General features: G+C 37.2%; 1 protein-coding gene and 1 non-coding gene across 2 annotated transcripts in view; both read left to right on the top strand.

Annotated features, from left to right (window-relative positions):
- Positions 1 to 250: 250 nt before the first annotated feature.
- Positions 251 to 22011, top strand: part of LOC121731832 (zinc finger protein 28) — a 38357-nt gene continuing 16596 nt past the window's right edge. The window contains exon 1 of the mRNA XM_042121496.1: positions 251 to 323. The gene's annotated coding sequence lies outside the window, so the exon portion shown is untranslated. The remainder of the gene's footprint in view (positions 324 to 22011) is intronic.
- On the top strand, positions 15767 to 15838 carry Trnam-cau. The gene has a single exon. It is a non-coding gene; the product is annotated as a tRNA-Met (tRNA).

Below are 22011 nucleotides of genomic sequence, written 5' to 3'. Positions count from 1 at the left end.
GATGAAGTGGTTGGTCAACAGACAACAAGTAGGAGACTAGGAGTTATTTAAAAGTAAAACTATATTTTTATTTACTTACTACGATATTACCTAACTTAAAAATAATAATAATTAACGCTATCACCAGCAGCTGACATTGCTGGCGAGGGCTCGGCGCGGCGCCAGGGCCCAGGAGGGCGCGGGGCGCGGGCTCGGGCAAGCTCGGCTAACTTCGGTCTTCGCGTATGACAGTCTAGCGGCGTCCGCAAAGTGAACTGAGTTACATGTTTTATACACGTTCGTTTTTGGTTATTTTGTGATTTATCATCCGAAATAAGTGAACGGTAAGTTTTGCAATTTCATTATTATGTGACATTAATATACTGTGATTGTTTTTTTAATCAAAATCTACGTGATAAAGCAGTTTATTTTGATGTTATATGTGTATGTTATTTCTCGTATTTACCTCAATTTAACGCCGTTGTAGTGCCTATGAAAACAACAAACTTACAATAAATTTAAGTATTATTGTTAGTTTGTTGTCTAAAAACCGGTAAAACAAGGTTTATGACTTTTGTATTTTGCATAACCTCTACTGCATGTTTACATTTTGATGTTTGTCTCGGACGCTCATAGATGGCGCTAGGAGTCTGAACTGAGTTTGAACTCCGAACTGAATCCAGGAAGGATTCAAAATTAATAATTTGAAAGTTAAATTAAATTATCTTGATGGGTTTTGCGTGTACTTATTTCATTATGTATCATGTTTTAATGAAGTAATTATATTTACCCTTTTCGGCTCATAATATTAAATTAGTTAAAAATGGTAGGTATGTTCTTGATTCTTGAATGTTGTTATGGTGAGATGGGGACCTATCATCTATGTTTAGAAAAATGCAATGGTTTCAGGTTTATGTGTTATATTTTAACTCAATAAATATTTTGAAGTTAACAGTACTGAACACTTACAAATACTGTAAAAATTAAATACATACTTTGATAATTTTAATAATGTATTATAAGTGAACATGTTGCAGTTGTGTTACCACAGGTTTTTGGTATTTATACCTTTTTTAATTAAGTATAACTCGTACTGACACGTAGATCTGTCAGGATTTAAGCATCACAAATAATACAAAACTTGAGTCTCACAACTCATCTTCGAAAATCAACGACCCTTTGAACGGTGAGAATGATATTAATTCATATTAAAAATAACTATGATACCATTCCACCAGGTACGTACATAATTTAACATTGACAGCTATCGGGCTTATCTAATGGCATTGTTAAGAGCCGAAAACCAGTAACGTCTCGAGCCGTCCGGGCCACGGGGCCTGCCGCCTGTCACGGCCTGACAGATTTATGGCGTGCGTGCACACCGGCCGCGCCGGGTCCCGGGTCACATGATCATCTTTACTGAGAACTTGTCAACGTTTCGCATTCGATTTACCCGACTCCATATATCTAACCTCTTTATGCTAATAATTTGATTGACCTTTTTGTGGCTGACAAGGTTACTAAGTTACCGCTTTAAGTTATTTCGTCTCTAATTATCTTTCGTGTATATAAAACAGAATAAAGCATAAAGCTTTATTCTTTTTTATGCTAGTTTTATATTGTTGTAGTTAGATTTCTAATTAATTTTTAAGCCAAAATAAGTTTAAGTTATTATCAAACGAAGCCACAGATTCAAAGTATGAAAAATCTAAATTATAATTGAAATTCAAATAAGCAACTAAATCAAAGATTTATTCGTGAGTTATAAATTGTAATATGATTTAAGTAGTCGACGGACGGTTCTGAGAGAAAGGGCAGATTAAAAAAATGTAATTCATGACATAAGCAGACAATAAGTGCAATGCATCACTCGTCATAAAGGGAAGATTATGCCTGTCTAGCTGAGGCAGATTTATCGCGGCTGCCATAATGACGCACACGCAGTTAGCATATCTCCCACAAAACTCGCACACTCAATGAGAGACGGTTGTTGTATGGTTTGTTCGTATTGAATTTGTAGAGAGTAGAGACTGTCAATAGTGAATGTGATTATAAAGTCAAGATAATGAGGCATAAGTCATATTGCTATTAATACGTAGATGATTGGAATAGACACTGTTGCTACAAATTTTCGTTTAAATATTTTTAACGAGAATTCACACCCTTTTGCTATACAAGACCTTTTTTACCCGACTGCCAGGAGGATTATGTTTCATGTTATCAGCATAGATACAAAGTAACACGTAAGCTTAATTTCCCTGACAAAGGAAAATACCCGTGTATTAATATTTCGTTGTCGGTTATTTCCACGGCCCAGGTACAAAATCGAGATTAGATCATAAAAAATAATGAATATACATCATAATCCGGTCCGGGGCAGTCGGAGTGCACATAACTCAGCCGGACGGCTCCTCGACTATGACGCTCGCTAAATCTCCCCGAAGGCGGTCGTTAATAAATTATTATTTTGTAAATAAAAATAATAAAAATGTCCGCCCGGAAACATTTGTCCCCGGCGTCCCTAAGCCCGCGTGATATATTATTAATTAGCCCGCGTTATGATCTAAGCGTCTATTTTCGACCTGTTTTTGGAGGATATTTTTAATGGCATCTGACGGATTTATTTTATGTCCTTGTAAGCTTCGGGATAAATAATTACCTTTACACAAACAGGCGACGCGTTTCTGATACTTTCTCGGCTGACGCTCGAGATGCTTTCCAAAATAGTGCGACTTTGAACACTGCAACAAATAGCTCTGAATAATCTTAATCGATTGGAATCATTTATCTTAATAATCTTCCCGTCAATTTTGTTGAATTGTCTCTTTTAATTTAGATACAAATGTAACTTAGTTATCAATTTACTTGGAGCTAAACGCTGTCAATCAACAAATCGTCTAAAACTAGCTAAAATCCGAGCTTTGTGAGGGCTCGCGTCGTCACACCTTGACTGACTGATGATAGCACATCTACATTATATAATTAAAAATTACAATGCACAAGTCAATAGGCGTGATATTTTTTTTGTTTGCTTGTTTTGAAACCGTTCGCTCGCCCTGATGATGTCCTAGAAATCTACAAAACTAAAATGAATTCAAAAGTTCCATAATTATTAATTATAATACAGAATTGTATTATTTCGTAGCACAACAAATATGATAGTTTCATGGTTTTTCTACAAAGATCTAAAAATAAAAAAACTATCGCACCAAAAACATTTCATGTAAAATGTTACCTCGACGACCACAAAAGGTTTGCCCTGTGAAAAATACATCAGATCTAATGTAGAGCCAAGCTTCTGAATCTACGCGGCCTAACTCCACCGACCCTAGCTCCAACGTCGCGTCGTGGAGGTGAGGCGAATATTTAGTTTCTGATCTGAAGTAAGTAACGAAACAGCCAAGCCATACATACTTACTGATATGTAGAATTTGTTGGAGTTAGGGTCGATAGAGTAAGGCCGCGTAGATTCAGAAGTAGATTCAGATGGGCTTTACATTAGCTCTGGTGTATTTTTCACAGGGTAAACCTAATAAATAATAATGTGGTCGTCGAGGCAACATTTTACAAGAAATGTTTTGGTGGGATTTCAGTTCTTTTTGTAAGTTGATTCTTGTAACTACTTATTTTGTAATTACAATAATTAACACATAATATAATTAATAAATAAAATAACAATTATTTTGTAAAGGTTTTTTAGTTACCGTCTACAGGCCCGTGTAAACTTTCATGTCCTCATTCATAAATTTAGTGAAAGTCTCATATTTAAATTTTAAACTTCTATTACCTACGCTATAAACTTATTTTATAGCGTAGGTAGTTATAACCAAATTTCGGTGTATTTTAGATATTTGTATGTTTAATAAGTCTATTATTGACATCATAATACTTCCACTTCCCCCCCCCCCCCTTTTAGGGGATGGGGGCGAAAGTAACAAGCTTATGAATTATTTTGTTGGTTGTATACTAAACTTAGATTACATACCAAATTTCAGCTCTCTAGCACTTCAGGAAGTAGCCAAACATTTTGATGATCATCAGTGTGTCAGTGACGAGATCGGCGTATTTTAGATATCTATAAAATCTAAAGCTATTCAATTGAGACTTTGTATGCTTAATAAGTCTATTGATGTCATCATATCCTGAAAATATGAACTATGTTTCCAGATTTAGTACTTATTTACTATTAACCAAAAAATATGTGAAGGATTACAAAAGATTATTTTCTTGTAACTATTTTAATTAATATCTTGTAGGTACACTGCCATGGAGCGAACATGGCATTGAATTCAGGTCGTGGCTTACAAATGGTACAAATTCCCTCATCCACCCACCCGCCTCTAGATTATTTATAATAAACCTTTTTTGTACATTTTGTTCTCGATCCCAGCATAAATAAGATATGTTATTTAAAGCTAATATATCACCTGACAGGTGGTAGTAGGCTCGGAGCCGCGTAGGGTATTATTGACCCTCTGGCCCGGCGAATAGGGTTCATTTTGACCGCCAGCCCGTGACAGACGGTTCATAAGATTTATAAATATATCAATGTGAGTCCTTGTGAACGTAGTGAGATTTTAATCAACTGTGGATCGGGGTTCGAGACGGGGATGAGACTATTACCTTCATGGTCGCCATGTTTAATTTAGATTCGTAATTAAACGCTTCTTATGACGGGATTCGTATGAGTAGGAATATGATTAATAATAAGTAATATACATTTTTCAATCTCTGAAATTTAGATATTAACCGTTTTTATAAATACTTAAGTAAATATTTTATAGCACAAAACTATCCTCTGACTACCGAGCGAACGATTTGTATGCAGTGTAAGTTAGCGGTGACCACAGTGACCTACACTGCCTTCAAAGGCTTACCTCCTCTTACAGTTGCTTAGAGGCTGGTCAGAGTTCAAGTTTTAACTAAATATTACGAACATATTGGAACAATATGATTTACAATCTTAGCCTAAAGGCTAAAAAAAACACAGAATTTTGTAAACAAAATTCTATGTTTTTTTATTTGAACAAAAGACATAATAAAATGTCATATAAGGTAAACATTTAAATGATTGTTGTATGGCTCAGCCGCAGTCAGACCAAAATTGATTTGGATTTTGTTCGCATCAATAAGATTGAATCGGTTAACAAGCGCCGCGGGTGACAATAATAATTAAGTTTTCCTTTTTGGGTCTCTCTGTTTAGTACCGAAAATATACGTGCTTTCTAGAGATTTCTTTCAATTTATTTATATTATAGTTCTGATGTTTCATAATATTCTAGTGTTAATGATGAAACTCATTGCAAATTACAAAAAAAAAACCATGACATTGAAAGACCCCCCCAACCGCCTTTCGCGAGGCAAGTTCTATTTCAGTGGAATATTCAAATTAATCAATTTGTAATTTAGGGTCTGCTTACACCTTTTAATATTTTTGTAAAATGGGGATTATATTGTAATTTGTACCGTACGGTTACCGGTATACTTAGAGTGCATTTTCCGTACAATTTGGATGCAATTGACATGCCAATAATTTACGACAATATTATGCGATATAATCTCGTAATACACCGGCCGCACCTGAAGACAGTAATTACAAATCAAACACAATGAGCTGTCACGCCATTGGTGGATCTTAATTGGAAACTGAGACACTCGACGTACGTAATTTACTGTAATACGTCAATAATGACGTAATTTATCGTTATTATCGTCGTAAGTACACGCGACATCGATCGTAAATTAGCTCTTTGTTATGAATCTCGACGTAATCGGTGCTGGTGATTATTATTTTATTGTCGACGCTACTAAAATTGAAGCTACACCTAGCGCCATCTATCGGCGAAGACGCGTCAACTTATTTTCGGCGGTTTACTATTATTTTGGTGATATAATTAGCGCGGGGTGTTGGCGGCTGGTGGCGCGGGCGGCCGCCGTGGTACGTGGTGGCCGGTGGTAGCGGCGCGCTGCGTCGTCTGGCGCTGCTCGCTAATCGATGCGCGCCACTGCGCTGTCTTCCGACGTCGGCCATTACGCACCTTTATGACCAGGGCCGCCGCCCGCGCCCCGCGCCCCGCGCCAAGGCGGCACATGACGAATCAATATGCCGAGCGACTCAACACTTATTTATTCGTCGCGATTTATTAGCCGAATGCCTGTAAAGTTTTACGATGGACAGCCGACATAAAATTCTATGTTTCCCCCGTCTTTTTATTGCGGAGCAGATGTCTGGTGATATTGTACGTGACGGCCGGGCCTGCACCAGATGATGTACGCGCCGCTCCCGGTAATTGAATTTATAATGGCCTCTCAATAGGTTTATTGGCTGTTGCCTAGGGTATAGGCCGTTGCCTAGGGTATAGGCCGTTGCCTAGGCTTGTAAGCTTCCTTCGGCCCTTCGGGCCCTTCGGCCTTCCGTATTCTTCCTGACATTGGGACTTGACAGTTGAGACTTGTAGAGCTTGAGATACATTTACAGTAAGTATTTAGATCTTAACTCCTATGCGGTCTATGCTGCTGTATAAGAACTTCTAATTTCCAATATTATTCAGGTTGCGGTTCCCTGATGCGTGGTGAAATATAGTGCTAGACATCGGTTTTCTGAAATCCTAGACCAGGATATCGTTAAATATTAATAGATCAACTTCATAGGGAAGGAACTGTAGCTAACTGAGTAAAGTGGCTTCGACAATTTATGGCAGCCATTTTAATTTAAGGTGCTCATTTAATTTTATTTATTTATTTATACTTTTTGCACAATGTTGGTACATCTAGGCGGACTTAATGCCAAATGGCATTCTCTACCAGTCAACCTTTAGGTGTTCAGAAACAATTTTCTTTCTTCACAAAATATCCCAACCTACGACTAAATTGAATATAACAAAGAATATTATGATGACTACTATTTCGACCATATTTCATATCTTTATGACAGTAAGAACACTCCCAAAAATGTTGTAGATTAGGCGCGAGAAAATGAGCAGGATTGAGATAAGAGTGTCGTTTGACCCCGGAAGCGGGCAGGAGGGGGGGAACATACTTCCCATGTCATTACCGCCATCGCATTGCCCAAAACTAGCCTAAATTTTGAAATGTGAGTAAAGCTGGTGTTGCAACTGGTAGAAGATAAGATTGGTTCCCGTGCCTTTGCATTTTTATATAAGTACTTAAGTATTTTGATTTTAGAATTGACACATATTTTTGCAATTCCTCTAAAATCAATTCAGAAAATGAATAATAATTTAATTGTCAAAACTATCAAACTGACTAATGTCAAATTAGTACGAATTAATAGACGTGAATTGGAGGCAGAGTGACCATCTTGCGATTTTTAAAAAATGAATCATATTATGATTCATAATATGATTCTCTAAAGCGACCATTTTAGCACCGCTGGTACAGAAGTATCTTTATTCTTTATTTTAATCGAGATTATCGTGTTCCGTCTACCGTTTAAGCTGGCCATGACTTACGATAATCGCGGGACAAACAATCGGCCAGAAAACATTAAAGAGTTAACTTTTTAAAATATTCATGGGTGAGGTCGGGAAGCTAACGATAATTAGCTTCCACTAACTCGCGGTTATTGTGCGGCAATTAACGACCCCCTCGCCCCCGGAGGGGTCACGGGGGGACAAACAAAATGTCGGCCGGAAGCGCGTAATTTTTTCACAAATATCGCGGAAGGAAGGCCGTCTTCCTGTTTAGGTGGTCTTTATGGTAATCGCGGGTTTTCCGAGGATCCTCTCTTAGCGCGACAATTATTTACGGGGCGCTCGCCCTTAAGAAATTAACGGTGGGGTGTCCGTTCCTGCGGTATTCTCGAGTCTTCAGTTGAAAATACCGCAGAAATAGAACATAAATGAAGACTGACGTGAAGGGTATGTAAATGAAAGCGAAATGAATAATAATTAAAATTTTAAAATATACTTTTGAAACATTTAATTTATTGGGAGGTTTAATTTTCGAGAACCATGTCTCCCGAAGGGCGGGAGACACATTACTACATAAAACAATAATAGATTTTCTAATCTTTTCTCTTATCCTAAAAAATATATTATAAATTGTGGTCCGCGCAGCGTTTAACGACCGTTGTAAGTTGTAACGCACGAACCAAAACTGAATGTGACTGAAGAATAAGGACTAGCTGTTTTTATTGTTTTAGTAACAACTAACATGGGTAGGAAATAGAGAAATCCAATCATGTATGTTTTATAATGTATCTGTCAGCATTAGTAGAGTTCGAGAATGTTGATATAAAATTCTTATTTAAAAACAATACTATCTTAAGTAAATTACTATGCGGCCGCGCGCTAGCTCTCCCGCGAGCGGTGTCCATGCGTTGGGTAAATAACTTTAATCTAAACTGTACATATTTTACCTACTCAGTGATCAATTGATATTATTTTTTCAAGTGCCATAATATCTTTTATTAGACTCACAAGTCACAACAGAAGTAAGAACAGATCACAGAGTCAAACAGAGTAAAGATTTGTTACAATTTCTGAATTTTCACATAATAGATAATATTGAAGATAATAAGACATGTGACATGTCATATGAAATATGAAATACAAGTTCTATAAAACCTTAGATGAATCATTCATCTAAGTATAAAACCTACGTCGACTACCTAGGTAGGTCCTAAATTGTTATGACCACGCTAGCCTCCAGCGCGGCAGCGGGATGAATATTTAACCGCATAATTATAGACTACAGACCATTCAGAGTTAATTTACCTGTAAGGATCACTTTAATATCGTAGCAATAAGGGTCTTATCAGAGGTAGATCAACTGTGAACAGTCAGGAGCAATCGGCATTCGGCATAAGATCGCGGGCCGCGGTGCCTCGCGAATCGCGATGCAAATGTGAAACAATTCCGACGACCCCTTCAGTGTTGGGGCCGCGGCCCGGGAGTGCCGGGAGTCGGGACTCGGGACTGAGACGGGCGGAGCGGGCAGCGGAGAGTTGTTACTATTGATTGACAAAGACCACATTAATTAATTATAATATTATAATAATTATTATACACGAGAAAGATACATATGTAACACCTATAAAATGTCTCACATTTTTGAGTACCATAAAAGTATTTAAGTTTATAATTTTATCTGCAAAATTACTTATTGAGCAAGTAAAAAATTTAATTGTGAATCCAACATAATATTATACTTATCTCATCAGTCATCATATTTGCGTTTCATTCATTTCAATTGATTTGAAAAAAAAGTCCTCAAAAAATAGGAATATTTTTAAACCAAATCATTAATTTTTGAAGTGAAAACTTCTTTAGCGGCGTTGAGCACTTTTGTGGGATGGGTAAAAACTAAAAAGTAAAAACTGTGAAACTCGCGTCAGATTCTCGTGCTGATCGAAAAACCGTAAGACGGTTGGAGAGTAGTGTTGTAACATCGAAATCGAATAATCGAACAATCGATTGTTTTTTTTCGATTGTCGATATTTTTTAATCGAATAAAAAATGGGTTAAAAAACTGTAAGTGTTTCGATTAATTAAAAAAATCGATTATTTAAAAATCTATTTCCTAAAAAATGGGTTAAAAATTTAATCGATTGTAGGGGTTGCGATTAATTAAAAAAATAGATTTAAAAAAATCGATTTTCATAAAAAATGGGTTAAAAAAAATAATGCACAACGTTAATAATCAAGTTTTCACTTCTGCCGGCACTCCCGGAGTGCAACCCGTCTTTTTTTTACTACAGGTAGAAGACTTTATGTTTTTTGGCAATAATCAAAATTCTGTGAAAATGCAGATGCCCGCTCCGTGCGACTTTGACGAGATGCACAGACAGCGCAGACAAACAGGCTAATCCGGGCGTTATCGTAAATCGTCAGTTTATGACGTGCGGAGCCGGGGGTTGAGTTTTCTAATTTCACCCCCCTCCCCTCCCCGCTCCCTGCTCTGCCCCCGCTCCGCCACCCGCCCGCTAATTCGTGTAAGCAGTTTCTGAACGTTTTCAGTTCGCTGACGCAAATTTTGTCGTGCGGTTATCTTAACTCTTATGTCAATGGGTTTAAGATTAATTTTGAAGCTGTACATTTTTGGGTGCATTGGCAAAAGTTATCTGGCTTTACATGGCGCTATTAGCTACGTTTGTTTGTTTGCCTTTTTAAATTGTATATTAAGAGTATCAGAGGGGTAGAATTAAAAGTAACTACGGCATGTCAGTGACAATTTGCAATTGTTTTTTCGGTTGAAATGCTGGCGACGCTGCAGTAATGATTTAATATTTTTTTCATCCTTTGCACTTTCTTATTTAAATAAAGCATTAACTTTTTTTTTTATTAAATAAGGGGGCAAACGAGCAAACGGGTCACCTGATGGTAAGCAACTACCGTCGCCCATGGATACTCGCAACATCAAAGGAGCTGCAGGTGCGTTGCTGGCCTTTTAAGAGGGAATACGCTCTTTTCTTGAAGGTTTGCAGGTCGTATCGGTCCGGAAATACTGCTGGTGACAGTTCATTACAGAGTTTTACAGTGCGCGGCAGAAAGTTACGCGAAAAACGCACTGTGGAAGACTGCCACTCATCAAGGTGATGAGGATGGTATGTTTTTCGCGTGGGACGATAGCGAAAAGTTGCAGGTGGTATGATTCCGAACAATTCCTCAGAGCACTCCCCGTGATACAACCGATAGAGGATGCAGAGTGAAGCTACATCTCGGCGTAATTCCAGGGGGTCCAAGCTGTTTGAAACACTATGGCAGTCAACAATTCGAGCAGCCCTTCGTTGGATACGATCCAGAGGGAGCAGTTGGTATTTTGGCGCCCCTGCCCAGAGATGAGAACAATATTCCATATGAGGCCGAACCTGCGCCTTGTAGAGTTGTAGGCGTTGGTCCGGACTCCGGACTGAAGTACTTGCAGCTTTCATTATAATTATCTAATTTCATAAAATTACCACGTTACTTACTAATTTTCACATGAATTTACAACTTGCGGGCAACACGGTCTATTTTTTACAGTTTTTGTCTTCATTCTATTAACTATCATGAAACAGGAGTCTTGTTTTTTTTCTGTTGAATATTATTATTACTTATATATTTTAAAATTTTGTAATTTTCCATCTTTTTAGTAAAAGATGGCCCCGTGCGACTTTCTTACGCCGGTTCTTCTCGCCGGGTCAAGTTCCTGAACCGGTGGAAGGCTAGGTACCTTAGTTAATTTCTTCGTTCTTTCTACGACGTTCAAAAAGAGTATTCATGATACTTAGCTATTGGGAATAAAAATAAATTTATTTGAGTAAGTAAGTAAGTATTATATTTACCTACTTGATTTCTGTTCATTCAAAGCCAAACATCTCCGGCACACCAATTAATATTGTTCATTTGATTCCTTTATTTATCCCGACTACACGTGGTTATAATCACGAAGGAGGCGACCTCTATCGACAGATATTGATGTTTTTAATCTCACGTTAGCATTATTGTCTGTTCTTATTTATTTCACCTCGAAATTTCTAAAAGTAACTCTTATTGTAATGTCATAAGGGTTATGATAAAGGTATTATAAATGTGGACGTGTACGCTGCTCTTCGACAATCGAGTGATTTGTGTGCTCATTGCCGCATAATTATTATTCGACGCGATATTTATAATTTAGGGTTCCGTGCCTAAAGGGTTAAACCTATTTATATGACTGTCTGTCTGTCACTATGTTTATATTCAATATCAGAAGAACCGCCAAATTGCCAGACATGACACACGAGACAGTTGAAAAATACTTTTGTTGCAATTTGCAGTTAGGGACCATCTATCGTAATTCGTAAACACGAATTACGATAGATGGTCATACGAATTTCATGATTTCTAGACCACCACCGATCACTTTAGGGAGGGGGGGGGGGGGAGACGTCACAATTTACAAATTTGCAATAAATCCACCCCAATATTTCAAATATCGCGATTCAATTTAATTTTGAAATGTGATGTCACAACTCACAAAACATATTGTATGTGGTTTGTATAAGTAATCTTTCAATTTCATTTTTTGCCGTTTTACGTGGGACGCGCTCGCGCTTGGCCGGTGTTATCCGTCTCCCCGCGGTACAATACGTCAAATTTCAATACAGACACATGATCACCGCCATTACGTCTCCCGCCGGATTAGACTCCGTAATGAGATGAAAAAATACAATGACAAAATAATGAACTGATAATACGGCGCAGCTGGGCCCGCGAGGGCGCCACCGTCCTTACAAAACGTAACAAAATACGTATTACGTGAAGGTGACAACGTGATCGATGTTTAATTTACTTAAAATAAGTGTTACTTACTTGTCTGTTAAGTGGTATTTTTAAGTTACTTACTCAAACGTTATATGTACTTATTAGGTTTTTGCGTTTCTTAGCAAAATATAAAATAAAGAAGGCACTATAATATTATTTTATGAGGCCTTCATCTGTAGAGATAAAGTTTTAACTTCATGGTGTTAATTATCTTTCTTTCTAATAAGTTTTTTAACGAGACACATAGCGCCATCTAGGTACGGAAACTGTAAACAAACTTTACGATGCGATGCCGCCAAAAAAGTTAAAAACAAAAGATTACGCAATGCTTATACTTACAGTAAAAGAAATAGAAAAAAAGCTAATAAATTTATAGAATATAACATAAGCCACCGCCGTGTTGATAGAATAAAGGTGGATAATAATGGCGTCTCCCGCCAAAATGATGGATTAGCGTCACGCGATTTTGCTGTAAAAAGTAAACAACATCCTACTAATTCCCTTGCCAATCACCTCGAAGTCAATTTCCCGGTAATAGCAGGGGAGCCCAAGAGAGGATTTTGCGACATTCTCGAACGTGTCATATTAAGTTCTAAGTCTAAAGTCTAGTATAAACTTCCCACATGAATCTATATGCTCTATCTATCTAATCTATAGTCGGGAAAATTTATGGTGGCACCAGCGGTCATTGACCTTTGGTGTCTAGGAGCTATGTGAAAAATACTCGCACTGCATTCTGTTAACTAAAGAAAAAAATGAATTCTTGTAAAGAAACAGACTATTATATTATTTTCATCGGAAAACTGGTTACCTCTTCTATTTATGAGTTTGAAGTGATATAATTCATACTGTGTTCACATCGTGTATGCAAAATACGATATCACCCTTAGACTAGAAACATCTGTCACACAAAATGACAAGTTTTTTGACTGGGAGTCAATGACCGCTACATACAGAATTCCGCGATTTGAGAATAGATATCGTAGTACAAAAATCAGGATTGATTGATGGGCTACAAAAAGTTATTTTTATGTAAGTACCTAAGTATTTAAATGTTCTCGGGACTATCAGATTAACGATAGATGCTAAGCATTCCCCAAAAAGACCACATAAAGCTCTGATGATTGAAAGCTAAACTCTCACTCTCCCTTCTTCATTCCAACAAAAATTGACAATGCTTTTTTTTTAATCAGTTCTTATCTTCAAGTTTACTAGTTGGTCTAGACTTTCGACGTACAGCTACACGAATAGCAGTCAAGGCTCCCCTGCTATATTAAGCGCGTCAGAACAGTGCCCGAGTGGCTGTTACGACACTTTTTATTGCACGCCAATCAGCCGGAATTAGGTTTAGCTCCAGTTTTTCTGATGGCTTATTAAATAACAAGTAGGTGCTAAGTACTTTATTAGCTGCTATTAATCTACAGTACATAATAAATAATAAATTTTATATCCTGTAAATTATACAGGGTAGAAGTACTTGTACTATTATCTATTCTGTGGTAGAAGTTAGGTCTGAAATAAATAGAAATCGTAGTACAATTATGTTTTACAGTTTAAACACTATGAATATTTAGGAATTTTTCATAATCCATACTAATATTATAAATGCGAAAGTATCTCTGTCTGTCTGTCTGTCTGTCTGTCTGTCTTGCTTTCACGCCAAAACTACTGAACCGATTGCAATGAAATTTTGTATACAGTTATTCTAGAGTCTGAGAAAGGACATAGGCTACATTTTGATGTGGGAAAATATCTTATTTCCATGAAAATATCTATGAAAATGAATTCGCATTGCGCGTGGCCAGCGCTCATCCCGGGGGTCCTGGGTTCGAGTCCCGCAGGCGGAACAAAAAGTTTTCAATGTTCCTGGGTCTTGGATGTGTATTAAAATAAAATTTCAAAAATCTTAAACATATTTTATGTATAATATTATAAAAAATCCAGAAATATATCGATGGAATGAACATTTTAGTTCTAATACGATTCAACAGATGGCGTTTTATTTTTTACTTTATTGTAACATAGAACTAATCATACTTATTACTTAGTTAGTATGTTTTTGTTTATAGTTTTTAAATACGTTAGAATATTATGTTTAATAATATTATCACTTGGTATAATAATAATCAATCTATCTTATCTTATGTAGAACTCCTACTGCATTTCTAATCCATACTATCCATACTAATATTATAAATGCGAAAGTATCTCTGTCTGTCTGTCTGTCTGTTTGTCTTGCTTTCACGCCAAAACTACTGAACCGATTGCAATGAAATTTTGTATACAGTAGAGTCTGAGAAAGGACATAGGCTACATTTTGATGTGGGAAAATATCTTATTTCCATGAAAATATCGATGAAAATGAATTCGCATTGCGCGTGGCCAGCGCTCATCCCGGGGGTCCTGGGTTCGAGTCCCGCAGGCGGAACAAAAAGTTTTCAATGTTCCTGGGTCTTGGATGTGTATTAAAATAAAATTTCAAAAATCTTAAACATATTTTATGTATAATACTAGCTGTTGCCCGCGACTTCGTCCGCGTGGACTTCAGTTTATAGCGCGCGATGTCAACAAAATTGGTGTCAAAAGCTTTTATAAAAAAACCCTGGTACCCCTTAAATCAATAGAGCTGTGCAGTGTGCACACAATAAGTATTTCATTTTTTTATATTAAACTTTATATTTTATGCCAAATTTTAAAGCTTATTTAGCCCTCCAATTACACAACTTTACCCATAAACTATTTATCATTGACAGATTTAAGGTTACGTCACTGCACAGATAAAGTACTGAGTTATTTAATACCGTAGAATAGATATAACAATCGAAAAAAATCGAAACTTAAATGTAAGATGATACCACGTCTTATAGGAAGACTTTTGAGCAAGCGTCAGCGCGATGTAGAAGACGCACGGCGCCATCTATTATGAATTGTTGGAACTAACTTAATTTGAACAAATTTACGCATTTTCACCCCCTTACAACCCTTTTTTCCAGTAAAAAAGTAGCCTATGTCCTTTCTCAGGCTTTAGACTATCTGTATACAAAATTTCATTACAATCGGTTCGGTAGTTTTGGCGTTTGGCGTGAAAGCGAGACTGACAGACAGACAGACAGACAGACAGAGATACTTTCGCATTTATAATATTAGTATAGATTATGTGCACACTGCACAGCTGTTTTTGGGTATTTTGATTAATTAAGGGCCGCGCTACACCGGAATGGCAGCGGCGCGGCGAGGCGAGCACTTTCAGCGCTGCCATTCCGGTGTAGCGCGGCCCTAAGAGGGGTACCACTTACCAGGGTTTTAAAAAGTTTTTAAATTTGACACAAATTTTGTTGACACCGCGCGCTATAAACTAAAGTCCACGCGGACGAAGTCGCGGGCAACAGCTAGTGAATTATTATAAATCATAAAAATAAAAATAAAATATGAGTAACAAATTACAATAAATACTTAATTATTATTAATAAAATCATCATAACCACTATCAACCTAGTCGGTTTTGTGTTATATACTGTAATTTCGTCAAGTTATCTGAGAGCAGAGTGGCGCAGTGGAAGCGTGCTGGGCCCATAACCCAGAGGTCCGTGGATCGAAACCACGCTCTGCTATAATCTCTTTTTTAACTTTTTATGTTTTTTATTTAGTAAAATAAACGTACTTTTGTATCGACATATTCCTAATTTATATAGTTCTGATTTGTTAGCAGTTTTTATAACCTCGAGTTCTAGTAGCAAATTGCAATACCACATAAAGACACAAAACACAATACGCTTTTTACAATACATATTTCGAGAAGATGAACTCAATATTGATTTTATGTAGTCCCAATAGTACCAAAAATACTGCTCTTTTTTAGGGTTCCGTACCCAAAGGGTAAAAACGGGACCCTATTACTGAGACTTCGATGTCTGTCCGTCTGTTTTCAGGCTGCAACTCAAGAACCGCTATACTGAAATTTTCAGAGACTGTGTATATCTGTTGCCGCTATAACAACAAATACTAAAAACATTAAGAAATTTAAAAAAACCCCCGCCAAACAACTTTAAAAAGTAATGAAATAATGTTTACTGCCTTTAAGTTCAAATAATTCCTAACTTGTGTAAAGTAATATTTTAGTCCATAATTGTTGTCACGGTGTGTCGGGGGACCGCCAAGTAAACTACAACCTACAACCGCCTAATCAGCGACTTATCTCGATTTAGTTCGCTGTGAATTGATCCTTAAACTATAATGTTATATGAAATTAAACATCTACATTAGCGGTCCCCCGACACACCTTGACAACAATTATGGACTAAAATATTACTTTACACAAGTTAGGAATTATTTGAACTTAAAGGCAGTAAACATTATTTCATTATTTTTTTAAAGTTGTTTGGCGGGGGTTTTTTTAAATTTCTTAATTTAATTTTATTTCATACTTTTTAAACTTGTGTTGGTTAAAGTGCAGAATAATTCCTATCAACAGAATCATAGTCTCATGATTACCATCTATCAATGTCCTTTTCGATGAGGCTGTTAATATGAGCCCAAACATGAAACCTCCACTTTGGGTTCATACGAAGCTCGGTTCCTATAGAATCTAGGTGATGCTGCAGCAGCAGCATGAAAATATTTACTATTTATCTACTTCTTACTGGTTGTCGCTATTAAAATGAGCCCAAACACGAAACCTCTGCTGTAAGTTGGCGAGGAGTTGGATATCCTATTCATTACCAGGTTATGCTGCAGCACCAGGTCAACTTTCCATTATTATGTGCATACGTAATACGTATATTGTATATTCACAAATTTCACGAACTAGAATGAAATATAAAACCCATCAAACGACTACAAGTTGCTAACGGCCTTTCATGAACCAGATAAACCCTGATTGTCCAGCACTAAGGAGGCTGATGATGATGAATTATAGCTAAGAACACTCTCGATCATGTCAGCTTTCAAACAAAAAAAACTAGATCAAAATCGGTCCACCCGTTTGGATGCTACGATGCCACGGACAGATACACACACAGACAGACAGACAGACAGACAGACAGACAGACAGACACGTCAAACTTATAACACCCCTCTTTTTTGTCGGGGGTTAATTATATATTGTGTACTTTAATATTTCATAATAAAATTAGAATAAAATAAAAAAATAAGGGGGGCTCCCATACAAAAAAAAAAACAATGTTTGGCATATTTTTGCTCTATTTGGAAGTACGGAAGTACGGAACCCTTTGTGCGCGAGTCCGACTCGCACTGGGCCGATTATTTTGTCTTCTTTGAGAAACCTGTGTTTATCAAGTTTTGCTCAGTCGTTAATAATATTTTTTGAGTAGGTACTATAAGTTAAGTTGCAAATTATAATACATTACAAGAAGTACTTTGTATAAGTACGTATGTAATAATAATATTATGTTTTCTATACATAGGTATGTTATAAATTAACTGTACCTTCGTCCTTCAACGTTTACATATTTCTGACGGTTGGTACTTGGTTTGGTACCCATGTCTGCGGCGCGGTTTCAACTCCATTAGCGTGCTGTCGCGAGAGATTTATGTATAATTGAAATCGTCCACTTTATTGTGCCACTGTGTTGATTTATACCCCCGACTAGTGATGGAATATGACATGTCGATAGAATTTAAAAACAATTATGATCTATCAGAGAAGTTGATTTATAGGCAGATGGCGGACCTACGTAGTTTGGTCGAGTTATGTTAATCCCAGCCGATAGAACACGACTTACATTGAATTGACATAATCCAACCAAATAACATAGGTCCCTCAACTGCCTAAGAATCAATTTCTTCGATGGTATAAGTGCCTATTAAAGTAGAAGGGGAAATTAAAAGCGGGAGCCTTTAATATCTCCTTCTACCTTTGGGTTCCTTCTACCTTTGGGTTGGGAAACCGAAATTAACGATGTAATTCCAGTCTATTACTAGAATAAGTAGAATATAAGTAATGTTTTTTACCTAACCCTTGCTGCCAACTGCCAACTGAAACTGTTAACTGTGACGCGTAGTCGATAAGTTTTTCCTCATGAAGTCTGCCCGTTTTTTCATGGTTTGTATGGAATTGATCTCTGGAACGTGAACATTGCGTCAGCAGCCGATTGGATTTTTCGTAATGTTCCATCAATATTGTTTTCGCTGCGAAGAGCGAAAGATTTTCATAAATTCATAATCTTTCACTCTTCACAGCGACAAAAGTAAATAGGTTTAGGAAAATAGTTTATCTCGGCAGGGACACGGTAGTGTCTACCGTGTCCCAGATACTACATATATGTACATAATATTATATACACTAGTCACTGTACACTAGCAGCCGTTGCCATGTTTAGACTTCTGAGTTCTGACCTTTATCGATATGCTCTGTCCTCTGGCGGCCATCCCTACGGTCCTTCGACGCCGGAGTCCATCGTAGCTATCGGCGATACTCTCAATAGTTATTGTTTGATTGACTTAGCGCTGTTTGTGTTGGTCGCGGAGCCCCGGGCTGCGGGCTGCAACTGTTATTCTGATGCGCTATTTTGTTTATTTGAACATTAATGCAATGGCTTCCCGGTGTCTTTTGTCGGCATCTACTGCTTTATGCTCTGGAGTCAGGAGATTAACTGCTAGAGTTCGCGTTGAAAGCTTCGAGTAGGACAGATAATAATCGAGACAATAGTTCGAAGTTCGAATCTTCGGTTCATTTAGAGATTTTTTTGCATTTCTGCTCTTGTTTTTAGGAGACGACACAAGTCGCTTGAAGAATTTTTAGGAGTGATCTCATTGTCTCACCGAAGCTATTAGGTACTAGCCACTGGGTGATATTCTGGAGCCCAATTCTCCATCTCGAATCTCGAATACAGCCTGAGAATCAAACTTTATATTGTCATGATAATACACGTTAGCTTTTAAATTGCACTCAGCTTAGATACAACTTCTTAGATTACATTGCTTGGTTCTTAGATTCTTAGATTACATTTACAGGTACGGCCTACGTGCATATTAATCACGGGAATATAGCTGTTGTATATTGCTAATTGCTCAATATATTGTTTGAGTGAAAGCCTATAGATTGTGAGTGAACAATTGTATAGTATTTGCGATAATCGCGACATCGCCATCTAGCGGTAGATGGGTATAATGCGGTGTCGAACCCCGGTGTCCACTGGTGTCTGACCCCAGTGTCCAGCGGTGTCGATCAGTGTCGGCCCGTCGAGATATATCGTCGCATTTATTACATATTTATTCGAGTGTCGAGTGACAAATTCCCGTGTCAGGTGCGCGCTGCCTTCTTGTTATTTACAGCTGATTCTATGATATTGGCTGAGGTGGCCCGCACACTGAGGTGCTAAGTTTTTGCAGTAAATCTCTATTTTAGTCTACATCTCACATAAAAGACTTCTGTAGTCAGAACATAGCTTAGACGTTCCAGAGGCCATAGCCCGTTTGAGTTAATTTGACTAGACTCTAGCCGAATTAACTCAAACAAGACAGCAGTTCTAGGCTCTAGCCGCTAGAGCCTAGAACTGCTGTCTCTACAAGTTACAACCATAAAACTAGTTTCCTCATTAGCAGAAGCGTTTAGTTCTATGCTAGCTGTTTTCTTTCAAATTAAATTTTGAATCATGGCACTAAGAAAGTTCTACCTAAGTAGACCGTACTTCTTTTTTTCTTGTATTTCAAAGTGCAAAGTGTACGCCAGCCTTTAGATAGAGCGGTCAAAGGATGGTTGATAGTGGATTTGCGTGCCTCGCGCCTCGCGCCCCGCGCCCCGTGCCTCGCCTCGCCTCGGCCAGCCTCGTATTGATATTTATTGATACTCCTGCCTTCAGATCTGACGTTTTAATTCCCGATATGCTTTGTGAATTTTAAACACGCACAATAATACTCAATTTCAATAACTTTTCATATTCTTATCGCATTTCATAACTAGCGTAACCCTTATTGGACGTATTTTATTGTTTTATGCTAATATTCGTACATAACAATTACAGAAATTCCCTTTTTAGAGTTTTAAACGCTTTTTATTGTGACACCTGCTTAGTTTAATAGATAGTGGACGGTAAACAAACGGACACAGCTTGCCTAATATAATGAGTTTTAATCGTAGTAAACAGACAAACATAATTCGATATTTTTTATATTTTGTTTACGTTTGTTCTCTTTTACAGTTTAGAGAACTTTGAAAATGATTAAAAGTAACATTATGTTCAGTTTACGATTCAAAAATGTACTTTCTTAATTCTTTCTCAGTAGTCAGTAGGCAGACCGCAGACGGTAGAAGGTTCAAGGTACATAATATCAATTATTGTTTAATGTACTATCAAAGGAGCAGGCGCGGTCCGAAGGGGAGGGTCACAGGGGACATGACCCCCCCCCCCCAAAATCTAAGGTCAAATTGAAAAATCTCAAAATCTTGCCAAATAATAAAAGGAAATTTCTAGCTGAATGCCTAAATACTAAAAGGGCACTTGTCACACATGAATTTGCTGGTGAAAATTTTACAGGAGAAGGTAAAAACTAAATATTTCGTAACTGATAAGGTTTTACAATCTAGTTATTTTATATGTGTATATATGTATATTTAGCTATCATTTGGTAGAGAATCTTATTATTTGTTACAGCAGATTTCCCAGAAAAAAACACAAAAAAATATGGATGTGTGCCCTTTTAGTAATTATGGGTGGACATATGCCCTTTTAACATTTTTTGAAAATTTAATTTTAAATAAAAAACAGGTTTTTTACATTAATTATATTGCGAACTTTATTAAAATTAAATTGCACTCATAAACATGTTTAAATGAACTAATCTACTGTACGCCAATTGTAAATTCTTGTCCAAAACTCCAAAAATTCTTGTGGTATGTACTGATCTAGTTTTTTCAAGTCAATCATTTTATTTTTATTAATTGGTACTACATCTTTGTATATTCGCTTGTCAGGAAAAGCAACCTTTTCATGCACATTTGTTTTACGCACAATGAGTTTCTAAAATAACATAGAATATCATTGTTTACGCAGCTTAAATTTGTATTTTACTACACCATTAAATGAATGACGTGTGAATGACATTGATTGCTACGAACTGACTTCTACCAATTCGTTCAGAAATATTTGTAAAAACGGCACATGTCACGGGACAAGTGCCCTTTTAGTACCTAACAAAAAAGTTGATGGCGTTTCTGTGGTACTAAATGAACTCAAACAAGTGCCCATTTAACATATATGATGTAATTCAGTGCTGACAACACAACAAAGAAAAAAAAAAGTTTTGCTGATTTTAATGGACATGTGCCCTTTTAGTATTTAGGCATTCAGCTATCCCCTAACCACCAATGCGTCCGACCTTAATCAGTTGTCAACCCAGAACCGTCCGTGGGCGCAGATAAAAAAAATATATTAGTGTAGTGACTAGTGAGTGACCCCCCCCCAAAATTTCAGGCTGCGACCGCGCCTGCAAAGAAGTTGAACGATAGCGAGATTGCAGACCTGAGGGTTACAGAAATGTCAATATACGTGCACTTGTACAATAAATAGTTACTACGTAAACATAGTTTGAAATGTGTTTACAATTCATATTGAAATTCCTCAACACAAAAAAACAAGTCCTCAGACAGAATTAAGACAGCACCGGGCGACGAGGACACCTGAGTTACAGATTAAGACCCCGGGAAGTAATCGTCTCCACGATAACTCACGGAAAGGGTAACCTATTAAATGCCATCTTGTCATTAAGTCCGCCATGAATAAATGCCACAAAAAACTGCTGCTCCACACGCCAAAATAGCCCCTCC

The sequence above is a fragment of the Aricia agestis genome, chromosome 11 (assembly GCF_905147365.1).
Source record: "Aricia agestis chromosome 11, ilAriAges1.1, whole genome shotgun sequence".
In the NCBI taxonomy this organism is placed as follows: Eukaryota; Metazoa; Arthropoda; class Insecta; order Lepidoptera; family Lycaenidae; genus Aricia; species Aricia agestis.
Note: the sequence above shows the minus strand (reverse complement) of the source record. Positions and strands in the feature narration are given on the sequence as shown.